The 7,786-nt window shown below is 40.7% G+C and overlaps 1 protein-coding gene and 1 long non-coding RNA gene across 7 annotated transcripts in view; one reads left to right on the forward strand and one right to left on the reverse strand.

The window, feature by feature from the left end:
- The window catches only part of ITGB6 (integrin subunit beta 6), a 133,690-nt gene extending 129,028 nt beyond the window's left edge, over positions 1 to 4,662 (reverse strand). For all 6 annotated transcript variants that reach the window (XR_014828652.1, XM_084997873.1, XM_021074453.2 and 3 more), the window contains exon 1: positions 4,432 to 4,662. The gene's annotated coding sequence lies outside the window, so the exon portion shown is untranslated. The remainder of the gene's footprint in view (positions 1 to 4,431) is intronic.
- Positions 1,011 to 7,216, forward strand: LOC110256935 (uncharacterized). Its single transcript, XR_002339018.2, has 2 exons — positions 1,011 to 1,146; positions 6,154 to 7,216. It is a non-coding gene; the product is annotated as an uncharacterized LOC110256935 (long non-coding RNA).
- The last annotated feature ends 570 nt before the right edge of the window (positions 7,217 to 7,786 follow it).

Genomic DNA, 7,786 nt, shown 5'->3' on the forward strand with positions numbered 1-7,786 from the left:
ATGCCAGATCTAAGCCAAGTCTGTGACTTATGCGGCAGCTTGCGGCAACACACCAGAACCTTAATCCACTGAACAAGGCCAGAGATGGCACCCACATCCTCATGGATACTAGTTAGTTTCTTAACCCACTGAGCCACAACAGGAACTCCTCAGTAATTTTTTTTAATGAGATAATGGAAAAATGGGGGGCTCGTATAGATGAAGAGATAGAGAAGTTTGAGTTTGGAGGCTAGTTAGATTTGAGAAGAATTATGGTTGATATCTTTTTCTGGGAGTTGATCTTTCACAGCTGGTGAGGGATCAGCATTTACCTGAGCTTTGAGCAGAACTTAAGTAGGGTTGATACTTAGTGTAACAAGGAGATGCTGAGAACTGTGGCTGCCAAATGCTACTTAAGATAGGCATGATTAATTAAACCTCAGCAGCCTCCTGAAGTATTTGTCTTGGGGAAAACTGCATGGGGGGAAATGACTAACCTAGAAAGGCAAAGGTAGAAACTATGCTGGTAACTGATCTTGAAGTCAAGGTTACCAAGTTATTTATTTAGTCTTTTTAGGACCACACCTGCGGCATGTGGAAGTTCCCAGGCTAAGGGTCAAATCAGAGCTACAACTGCAGGCCTATACCACAGCTATAGCAATGTGGGATCTGAGCCTCATCTGCAGCCTACACCATAGCTCACGAAACACCAGATCCCTGACCCACTGAGGGGATGGGATGCCAGAGATCGAACCTGCATCTTTATGGATACCAGTCTGATTCACTTCTGCTGTACCACAATGGGAACGCCCAAGGTTACCAGGTTAAGTGAAAGATCCTAAGCTGGGAATTTGCATAGATGAGCAGGGTGTAGAGAGGTAAGTAGAGAAGAGACAGCCTAGAGGCACACCGTGGGTAAGAGACACACGTGGTGTCTGTCTCAATTTTAACAGCCTCTTAGGTTTCTGAGTCTTTCAGGATTGGACTGTCTGCATGAGGTGACCAGCCCAGCCCCACATTTCCTTGCTCCTGACTCTTTTTCTCTGACCTAAGTCCCTGGCCCTCAAGACCTTTCTAGGTCATCTCTTGGCAGAAGCATCCATTTTTTTTTTCTTTTTCTGTAATGCAGATATGGGTCCTTAAGACTACAGACCAACTTCAAACCTGGTAAGTCAAGTTCTGTTTCCTGAAGGGCATAGGTTAAGACAGGACTTAGATTCAGATACACTTTCTTAAAGGCAACTAGATGATTTGTTTATGAGATTTATATTTTTATTAATACCACAAAAGGTATTTACAGCTTCAATTGAGATATAGCTAAATGTTGGGATCAATCAATAATATAAGGATCCTACAATAAAAGCCCTACAGTCGTTAGAGTCCAAAATATGTGTGTTTGTGTGTGTGCATGTGCATGTGGGTGTGTAAGCTGTGGAAAGAGCTTTGGAAGAGTGTCAGGGAAAGCTCCATCAAAAAGGAAATGCTCAGAAAAAAAGAAAAAACAAAGAACAAAACAAAACAAAAAGGTGACGCTCAAACTGAATCTTCGTGGGAGAAAAATAGAAAATCACTAGGTAGATAACTTAACTTGGCAGATCTGGAGACATGAAGGAGCCTGGTGGGTTTAGGGAAGAGTAAATGCTTAGTTTGGTCGAAGCACAGGGTATACTTATGTGATGAAGGGAAAGTTGGGAAGATGGCAGGAAGGAAATGATAAAGGATGAGCTGGAAAAGTAGGCAGGAGTTTCTGGATCTTGATGAATCAAATACTGGTCTAGGGAGTATGAACTTTATCTTGAAGGTGAGGAGGAACCATGGAAGGATTTTAAACCGAAGAGTGATGCACTCTGATTTGTGATTTTAAAAGATAACTGATGGTGGAATGTTGGTGAACTGGAGGCAGGGAGATTGCCTGGGAAGCCATTTCAGAAGTCTAGGCAACCATAGGTGAAACGTCGTGACCATAAACACGGAACAGGAGAGGATCAACAAGAGATCCTTAGGAGTGGGCATGGATCCAGCCTGGCAGTGACAGGACAGATGTGGTGGATGACTATAGAGATGAAGGAGGCTAAGGAAGCCCGCGGTTTCTTGCTCAGGCACTTGGGTGAAGTAATTTGATATATTTGAGCCATCTGGGTGAGCTTTGTGGCATTAAGCAAAAGATGAGTGTTAATATTACAATTTGGGAGTTCATGTTGTGGCTCAATGGTAGTGAACCTGACTAGTATCCATGAGGATGCAGGTTCAATCCCTAGCCCTTCTCAGTGAGTTAAAAATCCGGCATTGAGGTAAGCTATGGTGTATGTTGCAGACGCAGCTTGGATCCCATGTGGCTGTGGAGGAGGCTGGCAGCTGCAGCTCCTATTTGACGCCTAGCCTGGGAACTTTCATATGCCATGGGTGCAGCCCCCTCCCCCCAAAAAAATTAGCATTTGACATATCTATCATTCAGCTCTGGGAGTCCCAAAAGAGGTAGGATGTTGTGAAAGAGAGACGATATCAGATTAGTGCTTAGAATAGTTAAGTATAAAACTGGATGCCAGTGGCATGAAGGACAGTCAAGGGCCTTCTCGAGGGAAGGCCAACTAAATATAGCTCTGCGGGCTGGGCTGGCTGAACTAACTGGCCCATGTATTCTGGCCAGGTGTGGGTACCAACCCTGTGAGCAGGGTGGGTCCCCAGATGACCTTGGCCTATAGTTAGCTCTCACCATCAGCCGCGGCTGGTTTCCAAAGTAGGAGCAACAGCAGCTGACAGCTTTGGAAGCGTATTTTCTTCTCTGTAAAGAAAAAGTGCTCATAAGCCATACATTTCCCTAGTAGCTACTCTTCCTGGTTTGACGAAGGGCTTCTGTGGTAGAAAATAAGCCCGCAAAGCCATTTGAAAAAAAATCACCTTTCTCAAATCAAAATACCTTGGGTAACTTAGGAGACTACAAAGTGTAAGTTCTACCCCTGGAAAATAGGTCAAAGAAATGCCTGCTTGCATGCTTTGGTTTATAACTGAATCCCCCCTCCCCTCACTGTCCCACATATCACAATAAAAGTAAGTTAGAATGTAAGGATTCAAAGGCAGGGAAGGAATCTAAACCTAACAGAGTAGGAGTCAATGTTCCCTTTGGGGAACTGATGTTGGAATACAAGAATCTAACTTTGAGACTCTTAGATAAAAAATTCCTGCAATCACTTAATGTTCATGTCAAAACATCTGCTGGTAAGTTTGCTTCAGTGTATGGTAACTGGGAAAAATAGAGCAAGACTGCAATCCTATTTTTTTGTTTGTTCATAAATTGAGCTTTAGTTTCTGTACTTCATTCAGGAAACACTAGAGGGAGTGAGTCAGATGGAGGAAAAGGCTACCAGGAGACTGAACGGGAATAAGAGACACGGCTGGGGAGGAAGACATTTCTCCATTTCACTGAGACACAGAATTTTACTTACGTAGATGCTCATCTTTATACCGTCACTAAGTGACTTTATGTTTGAAACCCAGTACTCAAAAACTGTGATCTGCTGAGCCCGTTCAGAATCCAAAACAGGAAAGAACCACCATGATTTTCTGACCAGAATCTATATTCTTGTCCGTTTTAGGCATCTTGAAAGCCAATATGATATAGTGATATAGCTCTCTCTGTGACACATTAGAAGACACATTATTTGGATGAATAACCTTTCACAGATATTTGATTTGTGTGTGTGTGCATGGCACTGATACCTCCACGCTCTCAAAGTGAATAGTAATGCTACATAAGTGAACAGTGACGACACCAGGCATTTTCAGATACATGTAGGAATCCAGCGTGCTCTTTGTAGATAGCCTAGATTAGAAATTTCCCCTCTTCGCTGTCTCCATAGTTCTCATGAATTAGCTCTACAGTTAAACATCATTTCACAATCAGAAACACTGAGGTTAACTGGTCCATTGGAATGGAAGTGTCAATGAGAACTGACATTTATTTTTCTTGTTTAAATACCTAGTTCCTCGGTTCCACTGTGCCTCTTGCAAATGCCAAAAGAGCCAGAAAGGGCTAGACTCAAAGCACCTAATTTTAAGTTGTAAGAATTACTCACTCTAATCCGGAACAAATATCTTAAAAAGCTTCTTAAGAAACCAAACAACTGAATGTTAAAGTATTTTAATGAGTGACAAAATCATAATTCTATGAACTCTTGTCCTTAAATGCTAGCGGAGTTTTGAAGTACAATGGTTAAAAGTGTGTGTGAATTTCAATATAAGAAACAGCACAAGAAAGCATGCTAAGTTAATAAGGATCTGCCCTTTTACAAACAATGGGGTCAGTCTCACCTGGATGTTAATATCAAGAGAGTAGAAATAACATGATAAACTTTCTAAGGCGGCATCTGCTGGAAACGATCAATTATACTGACGAGGAAAACTTAGCTCCGAAATTTGGATTTGCTTTTGTTAGTCATGCATTATCCTACTTACCTCTCAGGGCAGACTTTTAATTTCAGAAAGTGCTGAGATGCATTACTGCACCCGTTATCAAAAGTCTTTGGCAGAAATAGCGTTTATCCTTGTTGTGGTAATGAACAGATTTAAAACATTCTGGTGTCACCACTCCTGAAAAAGCACATTCATTTGAATATTTCTTCCACAAACATAGAGAAATAGTTCATGAAGCCACATGGGTGGAGAACACTGTGGAGAGATATTGCTGATGAATGACAGAACGGCTGGGTGATTTACACGAAACCCCAAGTGTTCGTATGAGGATAGGTTAGGTTTAGATTGACGAGCAAATGTGTAACCAGCCTTCTGGCTGACAAATGGCAGAACTATGCCAGCAAGTTAGCTTCTCTGGAGGGAGACCAAAAGTAAGGCGGGAGGATCAAATTCATTCCATAAAGGACATTCAAACCTAATGGATGGCAGGGTGGCTGGGATATTAAACACATATAGATTTTAATATCCCAAAATAGAACTGGGGCGAATTTAGAGTTGAGCTGTCACCAAAGCCAATGACCAAACTCCTATCAAATTTTCCCTCTATTGACTCACAGATACAGAGAACAGACTTGTGGTTGCCAAGAGGGAGGGAGGGTGGGGGAGGGAAGGAATGGGAGCTTGGGATTAGCAGAGGCAAACTCTTCCATATAGAATGGATAAAAAAGGTCCTACTGTACAGCACAGGGAAATATATTCAAAATCCTCTTAGAAAAGAATATGAAAATAATGTCTGTATAACTGAATCACTTTGCTGTACACCAGAAGCCACCACATTGTAAATCAACTATACTTCAATTAAAAAAATTAAAAAAAAAAAATCCGCTCCCTCCCTGTATTGTGTGGGTTTATATTTACATTCCTTTAGAAAGCTCCTGCTATTTTCAAAATAAGTCTATTTTTACTGGCAGCCTTGGCTTAAAGTTGTTAGCCTCTTAAAATAGTTTGTTTGGGTCAACTAGAAAATGGAAATAAAACTGATGAGATTAGTATCCAAATGACTCCAAGCACTAAATTGTCTAGATTGGATTTGATGTATTGTGGTTGGGAACAAATGAGGTCAAAGACATCCACACAGTTTTTGCAAAGAAAGATGGAGTGTTTGGACCACTTTCTTCCTCTGTGGCTGAGCTGAATGTTCAGGGCTTTGGGTCTGCCTTCAAGAGAAGTGGTAGATAGTAACGCCAGGTACTGCGCCAGGTCCCCTGCTCAGTGCTTGAAGTGCATTATCTCATTTAATTCCTACCATCACAGTGGGAGTGGGTTCATGATCTGCTTTATAGATGAGCCTGACTTTCAGGGAGGTGACTCATCCAAGGTCACACAGCAGTAAGTGGCAGAGTTAGGATGAAAACTCCAGTCTGACTCCAAAGCACTTTCCATCACACTACACTGCTTCTTAAACATCCAATGAACAGTACTGGTGGTGTTTGGCAGATGGCAAGCCCTGTGCTACTTGAATAGTGTAGAAGCCAGAGCAGCAGAGAGATAGGAGTCTGAATCCTGACTCTACCATTTACTGGCTGTGTGATCTCAGAAAAATTCCTAACCTCTCTGAACTGTCTCCTCATCTGTAAAGAATGTGTATCTTGTGCATGGTGGATATTAATATCATTCATTGCTAACCTTCTGTGATTCCATGAGCCTTCGGGGGGCTTTTCATTCCCTGTAATTGAGGTACACATTTGTTCTTTTGCTTTTTAGGTGAACTCAGATGCGAAGAAATACTTCTATTTGAAATTCAAGAGTCGAGTTAATTTCTGCCCTAGAAGTATTATCCCCTCTCTGCAAAATCCTCCTCTTCTCTGGGTTGCCCCAACACAGGCTATCTTCTACTTCTCCAGGGGACAACCCCACTGGGTGATGAGCCTGGTGCTCTATTCCCAAGTGAGCCATGGAGAAGCCTGTAGGACATGCAAGAAAGACAATATAATTGTGTACAATGTTATTACAAAAAGCAACCATTGAAGGTGGCTTTCATCTGAAGGCAGTACTACTTCCAATGGTTAGAGAACAAAATATTCATGTAGTTGCTTATTTGGGATGCTTTATTTTAGTTCTATGAATTAATGAGGTTTTATTTATTGTCTTTCCCTCTATATACATAACTCACTACGATATGCTGACGAGCTTTTTCTGCTCATCACACTTCAAGCTCAACCCATCCCACCCCCGCCTGGTGTTGGACTCACACCCATTTTCCTGTTGATGGAAACGTATACATTGGCTCCCCTGCCATGAGCAGTCACCACCCACTGCTCACTGCTGGCATTCTTCAGGATCAAGTGACATGGCCTGGCTGTGTGTGGGGAGAAATGCTGGAAAATTCCTTTGATGTTGAGCCTTGTGACACTCAATGACTTAATCCAAGCTTTTGCTATTCGACCAAATGCCAAATGTGCTAGTTCCTTAATATCTATGATCTTACAGATGGCAGGATGGAAAAAGAAGAGTAAACTACAGGAAAAAAATATTTCAAAACTATTTTGCAGGAGTAATTAAGTTAAAGCTTGGGTTCATTGATTGAGCAGAGTTCTAGTTATCTCAGAGCTACTGTATAATACTTTAAAATTTTCATTTAATATATAGTGTGTCGATAATGTCTAAGGTGTTAGGAATGCAAAGAGGGGCAAAAGTTCATGTAGTGCTTTTATCCAAAGCATCTTCTGGTTTCCTTTTACCCATTATTGTTGGACGTTTCATTTTATTTTCTTTCAGTCTTTGTCAATGCTTATGTTTCTTGGTATAAAGATGTGATCATATCAAATATGTATTTCGAACCCATTTTTATTCATTTAACACTATAAGATTCTAAGCATCCTAAGCATGTAATGATGTTCTTAAACATTTCATTATTTACTTAAAAATTTAGGTTGTTTTCCACGACCGAAAAATGCTGTGAAGAAAATCTTTCCACATTTGAAGTTCCCCCTTATTATTATTTTTACGTTTTCAATGACATACTCTCATACCTGTAATTATTAGATCAAAAAAGACAATTCGATACATACTCATTGTCAATATGCATTGTAACTGCTTTCTGAAGGAGTTATACCAGTTTATACCAGCACCATTGTTTGACTATAATTCTCTCCTTACTGTCTCCATAATTATTGAGTTTTGTTTGTTTACATTTTTTTTGCTTCGATAACCAGCAAGATACTTTTACATCAAAAAAAAAAAAAAACCCACAAAATTTAACACCCCTTTTCTATTGAATTCATACAATAACCTTGCAAAGTCAACAGTCTACAGGTGAATAGATACTGGAAAATATTAGCTGACTTGCCCAAGTTGGTACAATATTATCAGAGCTGGTATTTGATCTTGCTTCTTT

This window comes from Sus scrofa, chromosome 15 (genome assembly GCF_054392235.1).
Source record: "Sus scrofa isolate SSC_HxYL_T2T_F1_AM1 chromosome 15, Sscrofa_HxYL_maternal_Yorkshire_Landrace_v2.0, whole genome shotgun sequence".
NCBI lineage: Eukaryota > Metazoa > Chordata > Mammalia > Artiodactyla > Suidae > Sus > Sus scrofa.